The following is a 24,374-nucleotide window of genomic DNA, read 5'->3' as shown; positions in this document are numbered from 1 at the left end:
ATCTAATTACTTTCTGTTTATGACTTGAGATGGGAATCCGTCTGGGAGTGACTCCACAGAGACACACCTGTGCTAACATTGTCTCGTCTGCAGGTTGGCGTGCAGGCAATGCCAAGAAGGAAATCGTTATGAGCTGGAGACTTTTGAATGGCAAGAAGCAGGGCTCTCTGGCATGCAGACTTCATGCACTGCCCGGATCTAAGGAGTTACCTTCCACAATTAGCCCCAAGTTGTGTGTGGAATAAGGCAGGCTAAGAGTGATTAAAAGTTAAAGGAGTGTAGTTACAGCAACAATAATATTAAACCAAACTGTGCCTAAACTGAAAGTACCTCTGGCTATTTTTAAATCATCATTAAGAACAAACAGAAATTTGCTAAATCATTAAAATCAAATTAGCATAATTAAGGACCTAAAATTGTTGGAATATTAATGTGATGATTACATTTCTTTAAACTTGGTTAATGAAAAATCATCGTTGCCCCCTATAGGAAAGCATTGCAGTCACTAATATCACAGGGCCCCAGTTAGATTAGCCAGTTCATCGCAGCAGAACCCAGAATTTGTGCCAGCAATGAGAGTTTGGAATATTTTATATATAACTGAAAAAAGCTTTCATTTCATATAAAATATTCTGAAACAATTAGGAGAAAATCAAATTGTGTTCGAGAAAATTCATGAAAAACACATAGCAAAATGAAAACAAAAAGGAATAAATATAAAACCAGCCACCTAAAAATGTTTTTAGGGTAACAGGATTAGATTTTCCTTAAATTTTCAAAAAGTTTTATTTTATAGGATAAAAACTTAACAACTGACTATACCACAAATACTTTAATAAATTTTTAAAAGGAAAAAATAAGGACTTTCCTACGTAGTTTTGCCTATTTTATTTTCTAGCTTTCTCCTTTTATAGGTATTTTAATTTAAACATATAATTATAAAATTATGACAATAATCCTTCTGTCCCTTTAGAACTCACAGTACACCGTGGGTTTTCTATACCTTAAAACATTTCCCCGTTCTTCTAGCTCTCAAAAAAATCACCTGCAGACACCTAACTATTCCTAAGATCTATATGTCTTGTATCTAGGAGATAAAATTCTTTCTCAAAATTAAAATAAAGCACTGTCTTACTTTTGTGGTATGCTGATATTTGACTTGGCATGGCAAAGCAGAATGGATAAAGCTGCAACAAGCTTAAAAAGGACCAAGAAAGCGTTTGTGTTTTGTATGCAGTATCAAGAAACAATACATACAACTGCCTGGAAAGGCTGGCAGAGGTTCCCCCTTACACCACATTCAGTTGTGAGGCTGGACGCAGCTTTCTGCCAGTCCCATCCGGTTTGATGGTTAGGGAATCAGCAAAGTATAAAAGAGCCCCAAATACCCTGTTCACGTCTTTTGTTTTGAATAAAACACTTAAAGTTTCTTCTTTATGTTGGCAGGTACTGTTTGTCTCTTTCAAATTCATAAATTCAGAAGTATGTTAAATTATTTTAATTTCCGATACTGCTAATGCTGGTACATATAAATGATATGAACAAAGGGGTCTTTGGCGTTCCCAATGAATTTTCAGAGTAAAGAAATTCTGAAACTAAAAAGTTTAGGAAATATCCTTTCATAAATGTAAGAAATAGTGATCTTTCTCAGGAAGAAGACTCATGCCTATAATCCCAGCAGCGGGGAGGCTGAGACAGGAGGATTACTGCATGTTTGAGAGCAGCCTGGGCTGATGAATGGGTCCCGAGTCAACTTAGGCTAGAGAGAGAGAGAAGCAGACAGAACTAGAGAGAGGGAAGAAAGAGGAGGAGGAGAAGTGGTTGCTCATTAATATATCTTTATTTAAGACCAGAATACATATGTCTTGGAAACAAAGCCTACTGTGAACAGCCTGAAGGGTCTAACGAGAGGTTCCCAATCCCAAGAGCCTTTGCTGCAGCTCCAGCATGGAACCTTCCCTTCTGCTGTAGAGCTGCGTCCCTCCTCCTGCTTCACCTCCCTCCTTTCTCAGCAATTTGTCTCACCTTTCTATGATTTTTACAAATATGTTGAAAGACTGTTGAATAAAAAAATCTTTATCTTGTCCAATAGAAGTTTTCTTTACTATACCCTGGTCGTTGAATACTCTCTTCTTTATTTATGGCTCCTAGTCTGGTGCAGGGCTGGCTCCTTGGTGTTGTAAAATGATAGCTTCCCCTCGTTATCATCCGGCCATCTACATTGGCCTCCGTGAGCTAGAAAAACTGTTCAAAACATCCCCTTCTTTTCTTTACAAGGTAAAAATGGATTTGTGGTATTAAGAGCCTGTAGCCCCATCTGTGATTTATAAATATAGATTCCTCTTACATCTGATTATCTGACTTTTGATTAATCAGAATTTTAAAAGTCTTTAGGGGGTTCTAAAATATACAAATCCATAAACTGTTGCTTTCGTTCTTTAGCACTAACTTTTAATGCATTAATATATCCACGGTTCGCTTCATTAAGCTCCAATGGTCTCTGGGGACCCTACCTAAGTAATGTTAAACCACACTGTCTTCCTAGAATGGATTCTAAAGTACTGAGAAATTTCCTCTTTATATAGGCACTTACGATCTTTGAAACAGTCCAGAGGGGAACCACAGCAGAGTGCTCTAGAGCAGAACTACGGACAGTCTAGCCATGAACGGTTCTAAAGCCATGAGCCCCTAGAGCTTTAGTGCAGAATGACCATAGGGAACTTCATTAATGCTTTTTCAAGGGTATGAACTGAATTTATCTTTCAACCTATATTGGCCCTGCCAGTTGTAAATAAAAGCACAGCTTTTGATCTCATGACTGTTTCTGTTTGATGCACCAACTATAGGAAGTTTGGATCCTCAGCAACAGAGATTCTCAAGAAAGCCAAGAGTGAGGTATGAACAATTCACTGGACCCTCACCCGTGTTCCTTGGGCCCAGGGTTGTGTTCTCAAGAGGAGGTTGGCTCTCAGCAGCCACTGTTGGAAATAAAAAAATAAAATAAAATAAAAACCTCTTCCCACTAATGCAGCACTCAGTCCATAGCCCTAGCTCTAAGAAGTTACTGGGATTTTATCCCAAAATAGGAAAGTGATTTCCTTGGCACAGAGTCTAGTGAGTTCTGAGTGTTGCTGTTACTTCAGTAACAGAGAGCCAGACAAGAGGGGAAAACAAGCCAGCACACTCCTCCATCCCCATGCTCTTTGGGGGTGAAGACAGTGATACTGGCATGCAGGGGAAGGTCAGGCGAGATCTTTCGGGGTTTACTGAAAATGATGATTTTAATCTCTTGGCAAATCCAAGTGTTTCCAGATGGCTCTAGTAGGAACGGGTACTCCTAAACTACCGATGCCTAAGAGGGTCTTCCAGGCCAGGACTTGTCAACAGACAACACATTCCCACTCTTGGAGACATTTGGAAATTTTGGTAGACATCTGTGGCTTAGCACCGCCATCACAAACTGGTGCGGAAGTCAGAACGGGAGAGTGTGCAACACCCTCTGGTGATCAAGCAGGCTAGAATGCCAAAGGTTGAGAAAACTTGCTCTCATCTAATGCAAAACACATGTATCTGAGTTCACTGACATAAACAGAAGCCCTGGGCTCCTCGATGTTCATTCAGCTACTTGCACATCTAAAGGTCTCTTTATTAGATTCTGAGCTCAGTTTAAGGCAACAGTGTATGACCTTGATAAAGGGATTTACATCCTCTCCCTCAAGTGTAGAATCCTCTTCCTCTTGTACAAAGTCATCAGAGGAAACAGCACCTGACATGCAGAACATGCTGAGTGACCGGAGGTTAGCTGTCCCCTCTCATGCTACCACCACCATTACCATCCATATTCTATGGTATGCATGGCATTTGGATCCAAAAGTACAAGAATAACTTGTTGTACGTGTCATACCCAAATAAACATATGTCCTATCTGAAGACTGGTTCCGCTTACTAATGGGATACAGTATGCCATCTTGGTCTTGCTTGGGTTCTCTCACATTCTGCTTTCCTGCTACCTCTCCACCGTGCCCTACTTTGGTACCTGAGGCATTTGTAACACAACCCTTCTCATAACAACAGGGACAACAGATGCCAGTGGGGATGCTTTCCCCTCAGCCGCGGAAAGGGTACAGAGCTAATATGTCACCATATGCAAGATTTGGGACCAAAGTTTCAGCCACAGACTGGTCAGCATGTCCATCAGTCCACCTGTTCGCTGTGGCACTGTGACATCTGTCATCTAGAAACTCTTAGTGCAGCAGGACTAAGCATCACGAGAGGGGGAAAGATCTCTGCTCTGTTAGAAAATTCCTCGTAATTTGCTTTCATTACTGTATCAAATGACTTCTCCTTATCCTTCTTATCCCGTCTCACACAGCTCTGCTCCCTGTGCTGTTTCAGAGAGTTATAATTTGCACACACACATTATAATTTGTGGCTGGAAGAAGGACTGTGGTGTCACATCCACTAGAACTGTGACCTGCGGCTCAGATGAATAGGGGTTGTGCGGAAGGCAGACACCTTAGGAGAATGTCCTCTCAGCCCTACAGTATAGACAGGAGGTTCCAGCTCGCTCTGTTCACAAATCCAGTGCAGGAAAAGGCACCGGCGAGGTGAACGCGCCATCGAGATGCTGTCTACTTCTTGTTGATTTGGATTAAACCCAAATGATTATTTTTAAAGTGAATGTAGAAACACTGTGGAAAATGAATCATATTTTAATTGCTATAATGCTATATCATTTTCTTACACTAGAAATGATTGGTGAATGTTGTTTGATAGTACATCCTAAATAAGGCAATTACTACACACATTAACCTCTGTAATCACTCTCTAGCCAATTGCTTTCCATAATTTTTTCATAAAATTTATTTGCACTCATGTTTCTTAATGAAGCAGGTAACTAGCCTTGAATTTAAGAAATCTGGCCTTTTACATAGAAAAGTCTACACCATTTACTTCAGAGAAAGGCACTACCAATTTACTTGCATCTAATACAAAGCGCCCATATCCTGCCTACAGGCTTCAAACCATATGAGGGTATAAGATAATTAGTTTTTTTGAGTATCTAGAAAGCTGTTTCATTTTTGAAAGCCCACCCCATCTGCAAGGAAAGATTATGCCTTAACCACAATGACGAAAGAAACACAGAAGTGTCACATGGCCTCCTGCCCCCTCAAACACAACATCACCCTCAGTTTGTCTGCACTATTATTCTGGTCACTCACAACCACATGTGCCCACAAAGGAGCATTTTTAACAGAACTGTAGAAAGTGCCATGCTGTTCCCCTTTTGCGGAGGTCAGTACAGGGAACATTCTCTCCTTGTACCTAAGTGGAGGCTGTTTTTGCAGATCTGGGCATGTGTGCTATGTATAGAGGACAGGGTGAGAGGATTCTCTCTGGACCACTTTACACCAGGGACTAATGGGCCTCTTCAGATCGACACAGAGGAGAGAGAAGTGGCAAGGAAACCCGGACAAGCTTCCACAAAAAGCAGCAATCCTGAGAGCAACCATGTCTACTGAGTGCTGAGGGGGAGACGTCTGGAAGAGTGTGTGGCGGTTTGTGGGGAGGGTGCCAGAGTCCTAAGGAGAGAATCTATATTAAGCTCACAACTAAGCTGATAGAGTGATTGATTCATAGTCTGATTGAGCATCACAAACCGAACATGGAAGTCACATTTGTTCAGTGGCATCTGTCAATGTGACAGAGGTAATGCTTACTCCTGGGCTACAACCCCTGTGCCTCAGAGGTGGGTCTCCTCCAAGAATGAGGATCCTTTCAGCACAGTGACTCCATGCCCAAGGCAAAGCTAATGAAGGGGGAAGGCGTATTTCGGCTCACAGACATTTCAGTCTATGTGCAGATAGGGCCTTTGTTTGGGGCCTGAGGTGAGGCAGTGGAAACAGTGGCAGAGGCTGCTTACCTCATGGCACCCAGAAAGCAGGAAGAGGAGAGAGAGGCCCAGGACAAGATATAGCTGTGAAGGGAAGGCACCCAGTGACCTCCTTCTTGCAAACAGGCTGCATCTCTGCAAGCTACCACTTCCTCCCAAACCATCACTGTGCCAGTCAGACCGTGTCTGGAGGGGCCTTCACAGACACAAGAGGGGGCATTTCCTGATTTCCTAAGCATTCTCCATCTAGTCAATATGCCAGTCAAGACTAACGAAGTGTCAGCAGCCACAGGTCCTACCTAGTTACCCGTGACACGGGGCCCACAGGTTAAGAGACCTTCCCTGAGGTGGAAATGGACCAGCCTGCTGCTGCTGCTGAAAAGTAATCACCGAGGGGAAAGACGCCCAAAGCGTATGTGAAACACTCACTCTTGAGCTGTGAGGAAGGAATCCCAGATGCTAGCTGAAGCCAAAGACACCCTACAAGAGAACAAGATGAGGTAGCATGGAAAATGCAGGGAAGGTAGAGGAGTGAGGATAGTGACTGTGGTAATAGCTACTGTGTGTCTGCGCGCATGTGTGCATGTGTGTATGCATGTGTGTGTGTGCGTGTGTGTGTGTGTTTTCCTGTAGCTCTCAGCATTGCTGCTGAGAAGTTGGACAACTGTATCAAAATACTTCATTGAAAATTAATAAGCCCTCAAGTTAAATTATCAAAGTCTCCATGAGATGAGACACATATCTCAAAATTAAACTAGGTAGAGTAAACTGCTGAAAATCAATGTTTTCTCTGTCTTCGCATGATGGGGAGCCACAGTCACATCGTATTTCCTTGCCTGCTCATCACTGACTGGAACCGGGCAAGAGAGAATAATATTCAGACTTCCTGAACTCTGAGGGCTATGTGGGGCATCTCCCAGTAGAGTTCTCGCACGCCGCTGGAGGCAGAACCCACCTCCCAGGTATAGATTTAGCCTCTACTTTCCCATCAATGTGTTCCCTGCACTCTAGACCCAATGCCTAGACCTAAGACAACTAAGACAACAAGCAAGCGTCCTCTCAACTCTAGTTGTCTTCCTCCACTTGTCCTTGGGGACACCTGATCATGCCCACCACGTTTGTCTTTGTGCTGCTATAGGGAGTCTCAGGTAATTCCTAACTTAAAATCACAACGATGCAGCTAATCTACTGCCATCTTCATACAAGTTCTCCGTGACTTCAAAAATAAAGTTGGGCTTCTTTCAGTTTCCCTCTCATCATTTTCAGAAGCTGTAGAGGAGGTGAGTAATCAAGCATGGGCAGACTCTTGGTAGACTGTGTGCATAAACCACACGTATTATTGATATAAGAATTACTGTCACAAATGAATGTTGACTTTTAATGAATACCTACAAAATTAGTGTAAAATTTATATTAAGCCAACCTGTAACAAACCCAATGTTCTCATTTATTTTTTAGCATCATGCAACTTGTGATGAAACCAGGTCCACTGTGTAAGGAGAACTCTTGAGTGCTCGTGACGGAACCAGGTCCACCGTGTGAGGAGAACTCTTGAGTGCTCGTGACGGAACCAGGTCCACCGTGTGAGGAGAACTCTTGAGTGCTCGTGATGGAACCAGGTCCACCGTGTGAGAACTCTGAGTACTTGTGAGAAAACTCCAAGAGAACAAAAAGGGGGGGGATTATGATCCCAGTTTCTTAAAAATAAACAAACAAACAAAAAACCCACAATTTATTTTGGAAGATATTTTCACGCCCCTCCAAGGTGTGTTGGATAGGAGGACAGGGGTTTAGTTCAGTTTAGTTGATACAACTGGCTATTGCTCTTTGTTTATATGCACAGTGGAAAAACATGGTTTTGTCCTGTGTGGTTTGTCTTAGTGATTGTACACTTTACTCATGTGGTACACTTTCCTCAGAGTACAGTGGCTGATGCTCTGAATAAAGTTGGCCATTGTAGGATACTTTAGTCTGCCTCATTTAGCACCTCCCTTCTCCCAGGTCTCATCACCTTTAACAAACTTGCTATTATGTTTTTCATAAAGATCACATTTATTTGAAAATACCGTTTGTAACAGCCTAATTCCATAATCTGCAGAGAACTCCTGTGACATCCCATTGTCATCCCTAATCCCATGGATATAAGAAAATGGGCGTTTGCTTTTTTCTGAATCTGGCTCATTTGCTTAATTTGATTTCCAGTTGCATCCATTTTCCTACAAATATCTTGGTTTTATTTTTCTTTATGGCTCCATAAAGTTCCACTGTGTGTATATCATATTTTAACCAATCATCTGTTAATGGATATCTATGCTGATATCTACTCCATCTCTTGGTTACTGTGGATAGTGTAGGAATTAGCAAGAGCCTCTGTAGTATTGCCTTAAAGGTCCTTTGGGTATACTCAAGAGTAGTGCAGGTAAGTCATATGGTAGCTCTATTTTTAGTGTTTTGAGGAAATTTCAGACTGATTTCCACAGGTCCTATATAAGTTTCCATTTCTACCAGCAGTAAGCAGAATCCCTCCGTCCCCAGAACTTGCTGTCATTTATTTTATTGGGGTAACCTTTCTGTTTGGGGAGAGATGGAATTTCAAAAGAGTTTAAATTTTTTGAAAATATTAGTTCATCTGTATGAGGGTTTTGCCTGCATGTATATGTGTCCCATGTGCATGCCTGGTGCCTTTTAAAGTCAGAAAAGGATATCGAATTCCCTGAAACTGGCGGTACAGATGGTTGTGAGCCATCATGCGGGTGCTGGGAGCTGAATTAGAACAGAAGAAGAGCAGCCAGTGCTCTGGACTGTTGAGCTACCTCTCCATTCCCTCAGGACAGTCTTTTAAATAATGTTTTATGAATTCTTTATGAATTTCCTACAACAGATTTTGATCATAATCCTCCTCCTCCAATAACACTTTCCAAACACCCCCTACCATCCTATCTATGCAACTTCAACTTCATATTTTCTCTCTCTTTAAGCCCTACAAGTCCATCTTGGATGGACTGGCTTGTCGTGGACAAGGGGTTTGTCCTTGCCTGTGGCTGAGAAACCAGCTGTAATGCACTGAAGGAAACGGACTTTCCCTCTCCAGCAGCAACCACGTAATAACTCCTCAGCTAGGGGTGGGACTTGTGTCCACATCCCCTCTTTCTTGTTAGGGTTTTGGCTGGCCTGAGCTTTGGCAGGTGTTATATATGCTGTCACACCTCCTGTGGGCTCACATGGTCTGTTGTTAACAGAGATTTCTGTCCCATCCAGTCCTTCAACCATTTAGTCCCAAAGAAACACACAGAGGCCTACATTAATTATAAATGGGTTGGACAATTAGCTTGGGCTTCTTATTAACTAATGTTTACACCTTAAATTAGCTCAGAATACTTGTCTGTGTTAACCATGTGGTTTGGTACCTTTTATCAGCAAGGCATTCTCAACTTGCATTGCTGCGGGAGCACCTTCTGCTCCTTCAGCCAATAGCTGCTGAAATACCAGCCCTCTGGGCATGGTCTATTTCTCTTTAAAAAAGAGCAGCACGCTTCGGCTCTTTCTCTTGGTTCCAGCGCTTGGTTCTGGCTCTTGCTCCAGCAACTAGACTCCTTTCCTGATGGTTGGTATTTTGTAAGTTTTACCCCTAAAATAAATACCCCTTTAAATCCAAACTGGTGTGGGATTGTTTCGCGCATTATTGCGTCCTCTCCATCTGGGTGACAACTGCAGACTGATTCTTTCCTTGTCCCAGAATTCTCCTGTTCTCATCACTCTGACTATACTTCCTGTCTGGTTACTGGCGAATCAGCATTTTATTAAACGAATATAAGTGACAAATCTTTACAGGGTACAAGACCATTGTCCCACAGCACCTAGTTGGGTCTGGAAAATATATATGAGCCAAAAAAGTTTGATTTTGCATTTTCCTGATTACTATGTTTGTTGGACATATTTTTAAGTATTATTATTTCTTGACCATTTTCTTCCTTCTTTATGAAAAATATCTACTCAAGCTTATTAGCTCATTTACTGATTAAATGATTTGTGACTTTTTGGTGTTTAATTTTTATATATATTGACATTAACTTCCTGTTCAGTGTGTAGTTAAAAAATTATTTTCTCCAAATTTTATAGTCTGTTGGGTTACTTTCTTTGTTATGCAGAAACCTATTTAAAAAAAAGAAAAAGAAAGGCATTTTACTTTTAATGTGTTTGGTATGTCTGCCATATGTATGGGGGTGCCCACAGAGGCTCCAAGAAGGCATCTGATCCCCTGAAACTAGATAAAAAGTTTATTTTACATCACCTGATGTGGGTGCTGGGAAGAGAATCAAGTTCAACAGAAAAGCAGCAAGCACACTTCACTGCTGAGCCATGTTCTCCAGACCCTTTTTGTATTCTTTTATTCTTTTGTTTCTTAGAAGCTTTTAGATGGAATACAATCCCATCTCTAAATCCTTGGGATTACTTCTTGACCACTGGAGTTAGTTCTAGGAAGTTTCACCCATGCCTGTGTACTGAAGTGTTCTTACGCTCTCATGTTCAAACTTTCAGTTATAATATTAAGCTCTTTGATCAATTTTGAATTGATTTTTCTGTAAGATGGAAACCATGGCTTTAGTTTTGTTTTTCTACATATGGAAATCAAGTTTTCCCAATATTATTTGTTAAAGACACTGTCTTTTTCTCTAATGCATGCTTTTGACAACTTTGTCAAAGAGTAGATAGTTGTAGCTGTGTGTGTTTATTTGACATACATTCTACTCTATTCCATTGGTTTACATGTGTGCCTCGTAGCAACATCATGCTGTGTTTGCTGTTGACTTTGTAATGTAATCTAAGATTAGATATGGCAATAGCTCCAGCATTGTTACTGCTGTGAAGGATCTCCTTTGCTATTCAGGGTTTTTTTTTATGAATTTTAGTTTATATGTGTGTGTGTGTGTGCATGCGCGCGTGCACGCATGTGTTTGTGTGCACAAACATTTTATATATATATATATATATATATATATATATATATATATTGACTAGAATTTAAAAAATGTCCTCACCCCCAGCTCATATGTTTAAATACTTGGTTCCAAGTTGGTGGTGCTCTTTGGTGAGGTTATGGATCATTCAGAAGGTGGGGGCTTGCTGGGAGAAGTCACTGGTGGTTGGGTTTAGAGAGCTTACAATTTCATTTCTGTGTCTTCCTCTCTGCTTCCTGTGTGTGAATGAAAATGCCGTCAGTCACCTTCCTGCTCCTGCCTGCACACCATACCTTCCCGTCAGTCTGGACTCGAGCTCTCTGGAGACAGAAGCTGCTTTTCGTCACAGCATTTGATCACAGCAACAGAACAGTAATGAACATAGTCTATGAAGACTGGAATCTGGGGTTAATCTGTAGACTGATTTCAGTACCACAGTCGTTTTCAGTGTGAATTTTGTCAGTCCACGAACAGTTAAGCTCTTTCCGTCATCCAGCATCTTTTCGATTTCCCTCTTCCCTTTTCATTTTAGAACACTCCTACCTCTTTGGTAGGTTTAGTCTTAGTATATTACTTCTGTGAGACTATTGTAAATGGGATAGTTTTTTTTTCTAAGTTTTTTTTTCTTGGCAAGTTAATTATTTGGATATAGAAAAGTGATTGATTTTTATGTTTTGAATTTATATTCTGCAACTTTAATCAAAGTATTTATCAGATCTAATAAGCTTTTGATGGAGTCTGATGATTTCACCTGTAATAGCAATAACTTAACTTCTTCCTTTACAACTGTACCCTTTTTATTTCTTTCTCTTGTCATGCTTCTCTAGTTAAGACCCCAATTGCATAAAGGTGTTGAATAAGAAGAGAGAATAGATACTCTCTGCTCACTCCAGATTTTAGAGAAAATGCTCTCATTTTCCCCATTTAGTATAATGCTGCCCATAGATTTGCTTTATATAGCCCTTATTATGTTGAGATTTGTTCCTTCTATTCCTAGTTTCTTCAGAATTTTTATCATAAAGGGATAAATTTTGTTAAGTTTTTTCTATATTTACTGAGATGCTCATATGTGAAATCTCAAGTTATGTCTACTTATATAGAGTATTACATTTATTATTGATTTGTATGTCAAATCAGCTGTGATATATGATCTTTTTCATGTGTTCACAAATCATGTTTGTGAGTATTTGGTTGGTAATTTCTGCACCTATGTACGTCATAGAAATTTGTCTTCAGTGTTTTATCATTTATGGTCCCTTTCCCTGGTTTTATTAGGGTAATGCCGTGTGACAGTCCTGAAGCTCATTCTATAGACTAGACTGACATTGAACTCACCCTTTCCAGTGCTAAGATTAGGGATTATAGGCATGAGCCACCACCTGGCTTAGCTGTTCTTCTAACATTCATTTAAAGCTACAAATTTCCCTTAAAGATAGCATTAGTTGCATTTAAACATTTTATATGTCCAATGTTTAATATCATTCAGGTCAAATGATTTGTGAATTTGCATTGTGATTTCCTTTCTAATCCATTATTTAGTTCAAAACCCATTTTTAATTTTACAATGTGGAAATCTTTAATGATTGACTGTTGCTTGCAGAGACTGTGGTTGATTGATAGCTTGATGAATCACGGTCAACTTTTGACCCCTTCATCCTTAAATCCAGTTGATAAGCCTTTGCGCTACTTCCAGATTTGCTATTTTCGTTCACAAGCTAGCCGAGATTCAGAAAAGGCATTCTATGTGCACCAAAAGAGACGGGACATTTCTGTACTCAGTGTTCAGTTCTCTGCATCCTAAATGACCTTTTATCAGGCTATGCAAACTTTCAAAATGCTTACTTTACAAAATACTCATCGATAAAAGAAATTGGAATCTCTTAACATCTTTGAATTTTTCTGGTTCTCCTCTTGGTCCTATAAATCTTTGCATTAGTTGTCTTGTGTATCACTGAGTAAAGCATGTGGACAATTTTAACTTCTATGTGCAGGCAAGCTTTTAGAGTTATAAAATATAATTTTATGCTGGGCGGTGGTGGCACACGCCTTTAATCCCAACACTTGGGAGGCAGAGACAGGCAGATATCTGTGAGTTCGAGGCCAACTTGGTCTACAAGAGCTAGTTCCAGGACAGGAACCAAGCTAAAAAGAAACCTTGTCTCAAAAAAAAACCCCACACAAAAATATGTATGTATGTATGTATGTATATATATATACGTATATATAAATATATATATAATTTTATGACAGGTAATTTTTAAAGTCTTATTAGTGTTAATAGTGTCATTGTGACTCTCTATTATATGTGAGAACTTTATCCTTGCATTTTTCTTTACTTATTTACTTGCATTGTTCACTTATTTCTGGATATATCTATTGAAGTTTACTTAATTCTAGATGTAGCTATTGAGAGCAGGATTAAATTGAATATGTAGTCTGATAATGACTCTTAACTGGAGTATCATGTCAATTTACAACTTATATGATTGCTAGCATATTTGGCTTTAAGTCTATCATCTTCTCATCTCTCAAGGAGGATTAAACCAAATTTAAATGAGATTTGTAGAAGTGCTTTAGAAACTATAACGCTCTCAATCAACACTGGTTTTAGTAAAACATGTTACTAAACATACTTCCATTAAAGATCCTCCCCCAAAGCCTGTGATATAAAACACAAACTTTTTCTTTGCAACAAATGCAGCCAAGGAGATAATCTTGGCAATAATTTCCAGCCAAAGCAACCAAGACTCAGGGTAGGTGAACAATGCTCCAGGTCTGCAGAGCTGGGGAATTAGCCTCATTCGCTGTGCTCTTGTTTTCAGACGAACAATAATTTTGATGGGAATGTGGAATGGGACAATGGTCTGTATTCTGTCAGTTATATTTTAAATAAACACTGATTGGCCAGTAGCCAGGCAGGAAGTATAGGCAGGACAACCAGACAGGAAGTAGAGGCGGGACAATGAGAACAAGAGAATTCTGGGAAGAGGAAATCCCATTCCACTGCAGTCCTGGCCCAGCCACAGAAGAAGATGTGACTGCCTCGCTGAATAAGATACCAAGCCACGTGGCTAGCAAAGATAAGAATAATGGGCTAATGTAAGTTATAAGAGTTAATAAGAAGCCTGAGCTAATGGGCCAATCAATTTATAACTAATGTAGACCTCTGTGTACATTAAGTTTCTTTGCAACTTAACGATTGTGGGAACCGGGCAGGACAGAAATCTCCTGACAACAGGAATGTGTTTCCAAGTAGAGCTACCTAGGGCACTACTTGGTAAGGTCCTCTATGGAAGAGAAGAGGTGAAAGAGAGCAATGATCTTAACAGTCTTTAAAGGTGTGCCCGTGGCTAAGGGATGTGACTCTGTTCCACAGAGTCAGTGTAGGGAGGGAGAGATAACTGGGGAATTCTGGACAGTCAGAATCAACATTTACTTCTCTGCTCCACTTCTGGTAAAAGGAACGAAAAGAAAACTCTGTGCTTTGTAATGAAGATAAAAATACAAGCAAAAAGATGACCAAAAGGTCTTTAGTGTAACAACCCTTACTGCTGGAAGGAGGGGGCAGGGAGACTAGATATTACACCTTGGTGATTCTGGATCATGAAGCATGATGTATAAAGCATTTTATAGGAGAATTCAATGCCTATTCCTGTACGATATTCCTACACAGTGTGCTAATAATGTGTATATGAAAGCTAATCCCCTGGCTATCTTCTCCTTTCTCTCGTGCTCAGGAGAACCATCCTGAGAACAGACAGCAGACACTATAACCTGCCTCTCTCAGTGCTCTTCTTTCCTTCCCATTTCCATCCCCAGCATATGTGCTTTCTGCCTCTGTTGGACACTGAATCTGTCTCCCCAAACTCAGATGCTGATATTCTACCCACCAAGGCGGTGGTACCACGGAGTGCGGCTTTGAGATGTGGTTTGGTCATGAGAGAAGAGCCCTCACAAATGGGAGCAAGACCCAGGAGCACTCTCTTCCCACACTGCTAGGCGAAAAGTCATCTGTGAATCAGGAAGCAGGCCCTCATCAGGACCAAATTCACCAGCTCCTTGTTCTCGGTCTTCACAGCCTGTTGTTTATATATCCACGGCATTGTGCTATAGCAACTAGGATGCACCGAGACCCCTGGGCCTTAAATTCCAAAGACCTTTGGCATCTCCATTTCATTCTGTAGCTGAGAGGTGTATGCCATTTGTCATTGGTGGTGTGCAGTTTAGAGCTGTGGAGGGAGTTTCCACAGGTAAAGGAACTCTCTCTTTTGGGGTGATGCTTTTTGACAGCATTTTATGACTGGAGAGAGAGAAAAACTTCTATTATGACTCAGCAGCTTTATAATCCCATTAGAAAGTTTTGGCTTTATATTTCGAGCTGAAAATCTGAAAACCCAGGTGCAGTCTAGACCCGAAGAGTGCTTTGTGGGTTATCATTTTCAATTGCAAACTTGATTTTATAACAGAAATGCCTCTTTTGAAAGTAGTAGTGCTGGGTTGTTCTATTAAAAAGAACACAAAAATTATCCTTCCTCCAGGATCATCTCTTTCGATTTTCTTTTTGTGTGTGTGAAAAATGCAATATAACAAAACCATTGTGCTTTAATTTCTTGGAGGCAATGTCAACCTGGCCTGAGTTCTGACTGAATTGTGCCATGGGATTTGTGTGTGTGTGTGTGTGTGTGTGTGTGTGTGTGTGTGTGTGTGTGTCATATTAAGGGAGGATTGAAGAGGTTGAAAATACGAGCTATGAGAGATTTTTCAAAATCTTGCAATTTTTCAAGAGTATTAAATGATGGGGATAAGCCAAAACAATAAATAATAAATTTGATAAGTGTTCTAAAGGTACTGGGTTTTACTGCAGATATAAATCTACCACAGATACTTCCATTTGGGCTCTTGATTGATAAAAACCACAGCTATCTTCCTGGATGCCACCTTCTCCTTTACTCTCCCACCAGCCCCCACAGCCCTGGCCAGGGAAGCCTTTGGAGAGACTTTCCACAGAGGCCCATCTTTCCCACCTCCTTCTGTCTCTCATGGGCACTGCTGACTGGAGGAGAGGAGGTTAGCAGAGGACCGACACACTTCCCTATTATTCTCTCTACTCTAGTCTTGCTTTCTCTAATCGCTTCTCAGCAATTGCACTTCAGTGAGAGGGCGAGTGATGTCGGTTGGCGGGGAGCACCTGCCTACTCCACAAAACATGGGTTTGATCCCCAGCACTGAGAGTTAAGGACGAATGCACAGAACATAGAGCTCTAAGCAGAGGGAATGTATTTCTAACAAGTCACAACTCAGAGCACACAGGATCGAGCTTATACCAGTTTTTCTATTTCTCTCTTTTCCATTCCTTTAATTATCTTGAGAACCTCTTCTCTCCAACGCCTTTCATATACCTCTGTGTGACAAATCCCACAAGCTTTGCTTCTTTAAAAGGTCAGCTTGCCAGACTGCGTGTATATGATTTATTTTGTATAGAACCCAGCATGCTTTTTGGTGGGCAAAAGTTAGACACTTAACTGTTAAAATTTGAATAAAATGGGAGACCAGGTAACTCTTTCTTGACTTCTTGACATCTAACCAAGCATTCTGCCTTCCACTGACCTGAAGACCAGAGTTCACTTCTTTTCTTCCTCTTGGGGCCCGTGTATGTTCAGTGCTACAGATGCTACTTGGCAGAAGCTGCTGGAAGCCAACTAGGGAAGGTGCTGTTGTGTTTCCGTGAAACACAGTGGACTTATTGCCAAAATAATTGTAAGCCTAATCACGAGGCCGAGGAGCTTTAAATTTCGGTAGTAAAAAAACAAGCACAATAGGAACCATGTGACTTCCACGTGACCCAACTACCACTAAGATGACCTCAAGCTTCATCACATAAGTGGTAAGAGTCACCTTACCAGGAGGGCTGTGATGTGTATTACTTGGTTTTGGGAAGAAGCTAATAATTGGAAGTTGCAGATATTTTGTTTGTAGTGATGATTTGTTTAATCTAACAAATAAAGCTTGCTTGAAGACCAGGGTGCAGAGCTAAGCCACTAGTTAGCCATAGAAGCCAGGAAGTGGTGGCACACACCTTTAATCCCAGCACTCAGGAGACAGAGGCAGACGATTTCTGTGAGTTCAAGGTCACCCTTGGCTACATAAGATTGAATCTGTCTAAAAGAGAAACAGTTCACACAAAGGTGATGGGGTATCATTTGTAAATGGAGACTGTTCTTTTGTTTCCCAGCCACCCAGACTCAAATAACCACACAGAAACTATATTAATTACAACACTGTTTGGCTGTTGGCTCAGGCATATTTCTAGCTAGCTCTCAAATCTTAAATCAGCCAATTTCTATTAATCTATGTATTCCACAGGACTGTGGTTTACTGAAAAAGTTCCAGCGTCTTTCTCTTTTGGTAGCCACACAGTGTCTGCCTGACTCTGCCTTCTTTCTTCCTACATTCAGTTTAGTTTCCCCACCTCCTATATTCTGCCCTGCCAAAGTAGCTTTTTAAAAATTAACCAATGGTAATAAAATATATTCCTAGCATACAGAGAGGAATCCCACATCAGATTCTAGCACTAGGAATCACAAAACAAGGGAGGTGCAGACAGAAGTGATATAGTTGGGCAGAGAGAGGAATATAAGGTGGGAGGAGACAGGAGTTCAGATGCAGCTGAGAATTCAGTCTGAGCATGCAGTCTGTTTCATAGAAGCAGGATCACCCTTTTGGCCTAAGCATTGGTAAGGGTAAGAAGTCTTTAGTGGTTGGCTTCTCTGCTTCTCCGATCTTTCAGCATTAACCCCTATATCTGACTCTGGGTTTTTATTATAAAGACTAGTGAGAATTCATGCTACAGGAAGTACCTGCCGGTCAAGTGGAGTCTAGGGAAGGAATCACGTGCTTGCTTATCTTCAAAGGAAAGGACTAATAATAAGGAAGAACAGTGGTTCAGGTCTGACACAAGCTGATGGGGAGCCATCTTAAGCAGAAACAGTAATTTGCTCTATTTTAAAAACATTTCTTCTGCTCCACCACCCCACACCCCTGAAACATCACCCATTGGTCTGCCTACTAAAATATTAGCCAATCACACCCAGACAGCTGCTTCTTTTATAATCAACTTAGCTGAAAACAGAATGATGGTAGAATTCACATCAATTATATCCCATCGAAATATCAGTGATTTGAATTAGAGAAAAAAAGCAGGCTTCTGATAAATTCCACAAAGATGCCCTTAGCCCCAAGGTTCCAAGGGATCTGCATGGTGAGGGAGCAACCCTGTGAATGGCAGACTGGTGACAATTTGAAAATTTGCCAACTGACAAATGTATTTTTAGCTAGCCATTAAGTCCTGAGCATAGGCAAGAATAGCAACATACTCAGTGCTAATGTGTGGTAGGACTTGGTCCTTGTGTTTAACCCCAAAGCTAGGAAGATAACTATGATTATTATCATTAACTTCATCAGCAACTCCAAATCCCCACTTCATCAAAGGAGGAGTTTGGCCTCCACTATGATCAAAGGCATTTCATGCAAAAACAGCCTGGGGACAGTGATACACGGCTTCCTGGATGATGTTTTGTTTTTTACGTAGCTGAATTTCCAGTTACTTTATATACACTGACTGTATAAGTGGGTCTAGAGAAAGCTCTTGCACGTGTCTGTGTGTTTGAGCGTCTCAGGTATCAATACAAACAGTATCTTGCCATAATAACACAGGTATAGCACTGCAGGTTTTAGGGCTGTCATGGCAGCTTGAAACTCTAGTGACCATTTAGGCCACCCTGAAGTTCATAGTCATGTCTTCCGGTTTCAGGAGAGACTAACACTGAGGCATGAGGGTCAGGTTTTAAGGCACAATGTTGAATGTGATGCTCAAATAAGAGTCACCCAATGGCACTAAGCACCCAACTCCAGCTCTGGAGGGACTCGGACAATACAGGGCCTCGAGTAGGAGAGCCAGGTGTGCAGTTCCTTGTGGGGCATTTCAAGAGTTCTGCTTTCTTGCCTTATACCCCAGGGTACACAAATTCACCTAATTCCTAAGATTGGATGAAAGGGACAAGCCACGCCCACTCCCTCCCCCTCCCCTCCCTCCACTGAGGTAAGTAGATCTTCCTTCTGCTTCCAGCCTGAGTTCCTTCCTTTCCAGTCTCTCTCCCAAAGAGGCAGCTTCTACCTCTTCCCTCCTCCCCCCTCTCTCTGTTTCTCTCTCTCTCTCTCTCTCTCTCTCCCTCTCTCTCTCTCTGTTCTTCTCCCTTCTCCCCTTCCCCCCTTTCCCTTTCCCCTCCATAGCCCACTACATAAATATCCACTTTCTCTGCATGGCCTTCATGGCCTGCCGTGGTCTCATGCTCACTGCCCACTGCTGCCACTGGGGAACCTGTGGCATTTTATTTTTACCATAACAGCTGTCCATGCATCTCCCAGTGGCTTGGTACAGCAGTTAGCCACCACAGTATGTGAGAAGACAGACCTTCCAGGGTGTCATGTGACTTCCCCACCAGCACATGCTCAATGAGTACTGCCCTAACGCTTTTTCCTTAAAGCATTCTAACAGCGCCTTCTAGGATTCTTGTATACGGCCGAGCATTTGTGCTTTGTGTTGCCTTACGGGAGTTAATTATCTTGGTTCAATAAATCATTTGATATATAACAGCAGTAATTTAAACCATTGGTTGTGCTATCCAGGCAAGGCTTTCATATCACAAAATATGGCTCCTAATGTTTTGTGAGTTAGATCATAAGTAATCCATAGTGGTTAGAGAATAGTCTCCTGCGGTAATTCTGCCGTCCGGTAACAGCTCTGGAATCTCTGAATCACCTTAGACAAGTGTCTTAGCTGGGGTCTCTATCGTTGAGAAGAGACAGCATGACCACTGCAACTCTTACGAAGGAACACCTTTCATTGTGGTGGTAGCTTACAGCTCCAGAGGTTCAGTACAGTATTGTCATGGAGCACAGTAGCTAGGAGTAGCGGTGTGCAGGCGGACACAGTGCTGGAGAATTTTACATTTTGATAAGCAGACAATAGGAAATGGTCTGCCTCACTGGGCAGGACTTAAACATAGATCTGACCTTAAAGCCTGCTTCCACAGTGACAGGCTTCCTTCAACAAGGCCACACCTACTCCAACAAGGCCACACCTCCTAACAGTGCCACTCCCTTTGGAAGGCATTTCCTTTCAAACCACCACATTCCACACCCGGGCCCCCAAAGGCTTGTAGCCACATCATAAAGCAAAAATGCATTCACTTCCCATAGTCTATAACAGTCTCAAACTTAAGTAAAGGTCCAAATTTCAAAGTCTCTTCCAAGATTCATGCTATCTCTTAACTGTAATCTTCTAGAAAAGCAAAACCAAAAAGAAGTAGATAACATACTTCCAACATAGAATGGCACAGGACATACATTACCATTCCAAAACGTAGGGAAAGAAGCATAGCAAGGAAACACTGGACCAAAGACCTAAAACCATCTGGGCAAACTCCACTCCGCATTTCCACGCCTAATATCAAAGCATTCTTCAGATCTCCAACTCCTTTCAGTTCTGTTGGCTGCAGCACACTTCTTTCTCCTGGGCTCATTCCACTCCCTGTCAGCAGCTTTCCTTGGCAGGTGTCCCATGACTCTGGCATCGCCAACATCTTGGGGTCTACAAGGCTACGCAGGATTCAACTTCTCAGCTTCATGCAATGGCCTCTTTAGGCCTCCATTCAGGGACTCTCCTGACACCTGCCTGGCCTCAGTGGCTCTCCTTAGATCTGGAGGCAAATTGCATAGCCCCTTTTTTCTACCCTTAACTCCAGAGCCATGTGGCAGAAGCTGCCAAGCTTTGTTGCTTGCTAGGGCTGGAACATGGCCCCCAAGTCCAATTAGATTTTCACCAGTTTTCTGTCCTTCACTGCCTAAGTGTGGCCATTCTGAAACTTGCTCTGTATACCACCAGGTTGGCCTCAAACTCAGAGGTCTGCCAGCCTCTGACTTCCCAGTCCTGGGATTAAAGGTATGTATTACCACAAGCAGCTCTAAGCTTTTCGTTAATTTCTTTTCTCAAACTGGAAATTTAGCTGGGTGGCATCTTGCCCTGGGGCCACCACTCCCTTTATCCTGTTTCTTAATCTGTCTACCTCCCTGAACACAGGATTTAGCTCTGCTCCACTTCCTGGTGTCCTATTCTCAATCTGTACATTTTGTATGTTTATTTGCTCAGCGTACTCCTTTTCATCACAAATCTTCATCAGAATTAATGCTAATAACCACAGGACAGAGTCTTGTTATTTCCTCTGCCAATGGAATTAATCCAAAACTCTCTACTTTAGCCTCAGGCAGACTCTTCGGACAAGGGCAAAAAGTAGCCACATTCTTCACCAAACTATCACCAGAACAATCTCTAGGCCACGTATCCATATTCTTTCCCTCTGCAACCTCTTGAGCAAGGCCTCACAGTTCATGAAGTCACACTCAGCACCCCTGTCTTCCATGCCCCTACTAGCATGACCCATTAAGCAGGGCTTAGAGTATTCCACTGATTTCCTAACCCAAATACCCTAACTACAGATTATTCCAAACAAAAATATGGTCAGGTCTATCACAGCAATATCCCACTCCCAGTCCTGACTTCTGCCTTATTTAGGGTTTCTGTTGCTGTGATGAAACACTGTGACCACAGCAACTCTTATAAGGAAAACATTTAATTGGTATGGCTTGCTTACAGTTCAGGGGTTCAGTCCATTATCTTAATGGTAGAACATGTCAGTGTACAAGCAGACATAGTGCTGGAGAATTCTACATCTTGATAGGCAGCCAACAGGAAGTGGTGTGTCTCACTAGGTGTGACTTGAGCATCTATAGGACCTCAAAGCCTGCCTCCACCGTGACATACTTCCTCCACACGCACTCCAACAAGGCCACACCTCCTAATAGCGCCACTCTCTTTGGGGGCCATTTTCTTTCCAACCACCACAAGAGAATTTTTATTTATTTTTTTCACTTATTATTAGTATGTGTGTGCATGCATGCTACGTTTTGGGTAGGTGTGCCATGGTGAACCCATGGAAGTCAAAAAGCCAAAAATTGGGGGGGGGGTAGGGAAAAAAAAAGCCAAAAATTGGTTCTCTACTTTTGCCCTGCGGGTACCAGGAATCAAACCCAGGGTGCCAGGCTAAGTGGCAAGCATCTTTACTTACTGGGTCATGGCAGAGACTTTACTTGCAAGGTTTTAATAAAGGTAAAGTTGGAGATCTTATCTCTTCAAAAAATGCTTTCTCAATCCTTGCTGTAACACTCACTCCTAACAGAACAGACCTAGCCGTGGCCAGTGAGGAGACTGCAGGAAGTAACTATTAAGCTAGGTTTGCCGGCTTATTTGTCTTCTCACAATTACAGCAATTATGAGGCAGCAAATATGTTTCCTAATGGTCCAGATATCTCAGAGCTATGAAGCATTTTCCAACACCAAAGCCACTTTTCTGTAGAAAGTTATACTGCACTGGAGTCAAATGTGATAGTCAAGATTTAAGAGACTGCAGTCCCTGATGACTGCATTTGATGATCAAGGACCACAGAGCAGAAGGGTACTCAGCACCTTTCCAGAAATTCCAATTAGACCCAATGTCCCAAGGCATAGTCGCTGTTCCAGCCTGCTGGGGATTCCCTAAGCTGGCTTCTCCATGGCTACCTCCAGCAGAGCAGGGGAGCATGACCAGCACAGATGTCCCTGAGCCATAGAGTGAAGCCATTTCCAGTTAAAGGGCACTCAGTAAGCTGGGGCCATTTCAATTCTACACACACACACACACACACACACACACACACACTTAGAAAGCTGGGTCTTGGAAAATAAATTTACTCTCAGCCGCCTTGCATTAGAGCATCGTGCTGGACTGTCTGACCATTCTATCCCCATCTTTGTTTCTACCCCATGCCCCCATGCTGAAAAATCTCAGTCTCCAACCTCTGTAGGATGGACCAAGTCCCCTAGCCTTGTTGCTCTGAGGGCTTTCTGGCCTCTCACCAACCCTCTTGCCCGTTCTGACTTAATGAGGCAAATGCTGAAAAAGAAAAGGCGGAAGTATTTATTGACAGCCTCAGCCTCGTGGAGGGAGACTTCTCTGATGTCCTGAAGGGGGCAAGCAAGGGAGGCCACAAGCTGATGCACTTTTTGAAATTCGCAGCAGCCAGAGAAAAAGGCTCACCTCTAGTCTAGGAGATAAACAACTCATCATAACATATTCATTAGCCTGGAGGCTTTTACGGTATTCAAAGAGCCTTCTCTCTTCCTTTTGCTCTTATCCCTGCCCCTTCTCTTTCTCATTTACAGACTCCCAGGGCCAGAAGAGACTTTGGGGGCGGGAGGGAGGGGGGTTAAGGTTAAGCTTTGGCTGCCCTTTGCCTTCCTTCTGTCTTTAGGTCACCTCTGTAACTCCCCTCCCCGTCCCATTTACTAAAATTGTTATTGCCTACAGGATCGGCCCAAGTAAGATCACGGCCACATCTGGGAATAAATAGTATAAATAGTACAAGGATGATATAATACTTTCTGCCTAGGTCATGACTGGTCATGACCTTCCGTTATGTATGGAAGGACCAACCCAAGCCTAAGACCTACCTGACCTCACACATGTCAATATTTGACCTCACAAAAAGACTAGAGTTTCAGTGCTCTGCTGAGATAATGGATAAAGAAACCATACCTCAGCCAAATAAATAGCACATTTGAAGATTTTCAACATTAGAGGCACACAGTTAGTCAGGGAAGGAGAACCTTTATTATGAATTAGTTTAGGGATGTAATTTTTTGCCTTGATTTAATCATTCACCATCACCATCACCCCCATCATCATCATAATCATCAAAATCTAGGCATTTCTGGAATGCCTAGGAAGAGAAGTTAATCCTGGAGCCTATGATATTCTGTAGAGGGTAGAAAATGGCATTGGATGGGGAGAGAGAGCAGTCACAGACAGCCTAATGACACCACTGGTACTTAGAAATGGGTGCAAGGCACACTGGGCAGTAAGGAAGACATTGATGGCAATAGGACTAAATGTAAGCAGCACTGTTTGGTTTAGGACAGGATGGTTCCTGCTGTAATAAACATGCTGAACAGGGAAACAGAGCAGTCCATGCAATAACAACATGGGTACAGTGAATTCAGGGTCACCATTATTCTGACTCACACTCAGAAAGATGGGAGCAGGGAATCACAATTCTTCAGGCAGCCTGCTAGGCCCTTGGCTACCCCGAGAGAGGTCAGAAAGGAAAGTTCTTGTCTCCAAAGCTGGAATACTCACCACTTGTTAGGAACCAGCTCACTTTCTGGTGTCTGGCCCCCTTTTGATCTCCCTTTTGGGACTCAGCTCTGCTTTAGCTTCTGGTTTTGCAAGCTGTTAGTTCCTGCAAATAATGAGAAGTGGGAGGGGGGGTTAAAGACATTTGGGGCAATGAACAATCAAAGGTACAATTATGAGAAGGACTTGGTGATTGTCACTTAAGGCAGACACGTAGGTCTGCTGTTGGTTTTGTTT

General features: G+C 42.0%; 1 protein-coding gene across 7 annotated transcripts in view; it reads right to left on the bottom strand.

Moving 5' to 3' along the window:
- Enox1 (ecto-NOX disulfide-thiol exchanger 1) overlaps positions 1-24,374 on the bottom strand; it is a 563,193-nt gene that overhangs the window by 312,812 nt on the left and 226,007 nt on the right. For 4 of the 7 annotated variants that reach the window (XM_041675356.1, XM_041675382.1, XM_041675370.1 and 1 more), the window contains exon 3: positions 24,141-24,243. The exons of 1 other annotated variant lie outside the window; for it this stretch is intronic. The gene's annotated coding sequence lies outside the window, so the exon portion shown is untranslated. Of the gene's footprint in view, positions 1-24,026; positions 24,119-24,140; positions 24,244-24,374 lie in introns of those variants that run through there. 2 more of the 7 variants (XM_041675367.1, XM_041675377.1) reach the window with 2 other exon arrangements.

The sequence above is a fragment of the Microtus oregoni genome, unplaced genomic scaffold (genome assembly GCF_018167655.1).
Source record: "Microtus oregoni isolate MIOR12 unplaced genomic scaffold, Mior012 000001F_ref0000356, whole genome shotgun sequence".
Lineage (NCBI taxonomy): Eukaryota > Metazoa > Chordata > Mammalia > Rodentia > Cricetidae > Microtus > Microtus oregoni.
The sequence above is the reverse complement of the archived record's forward strand: the minus strand, read 5'-3'. Positions and strand labels throughout refer to the sequence as shown.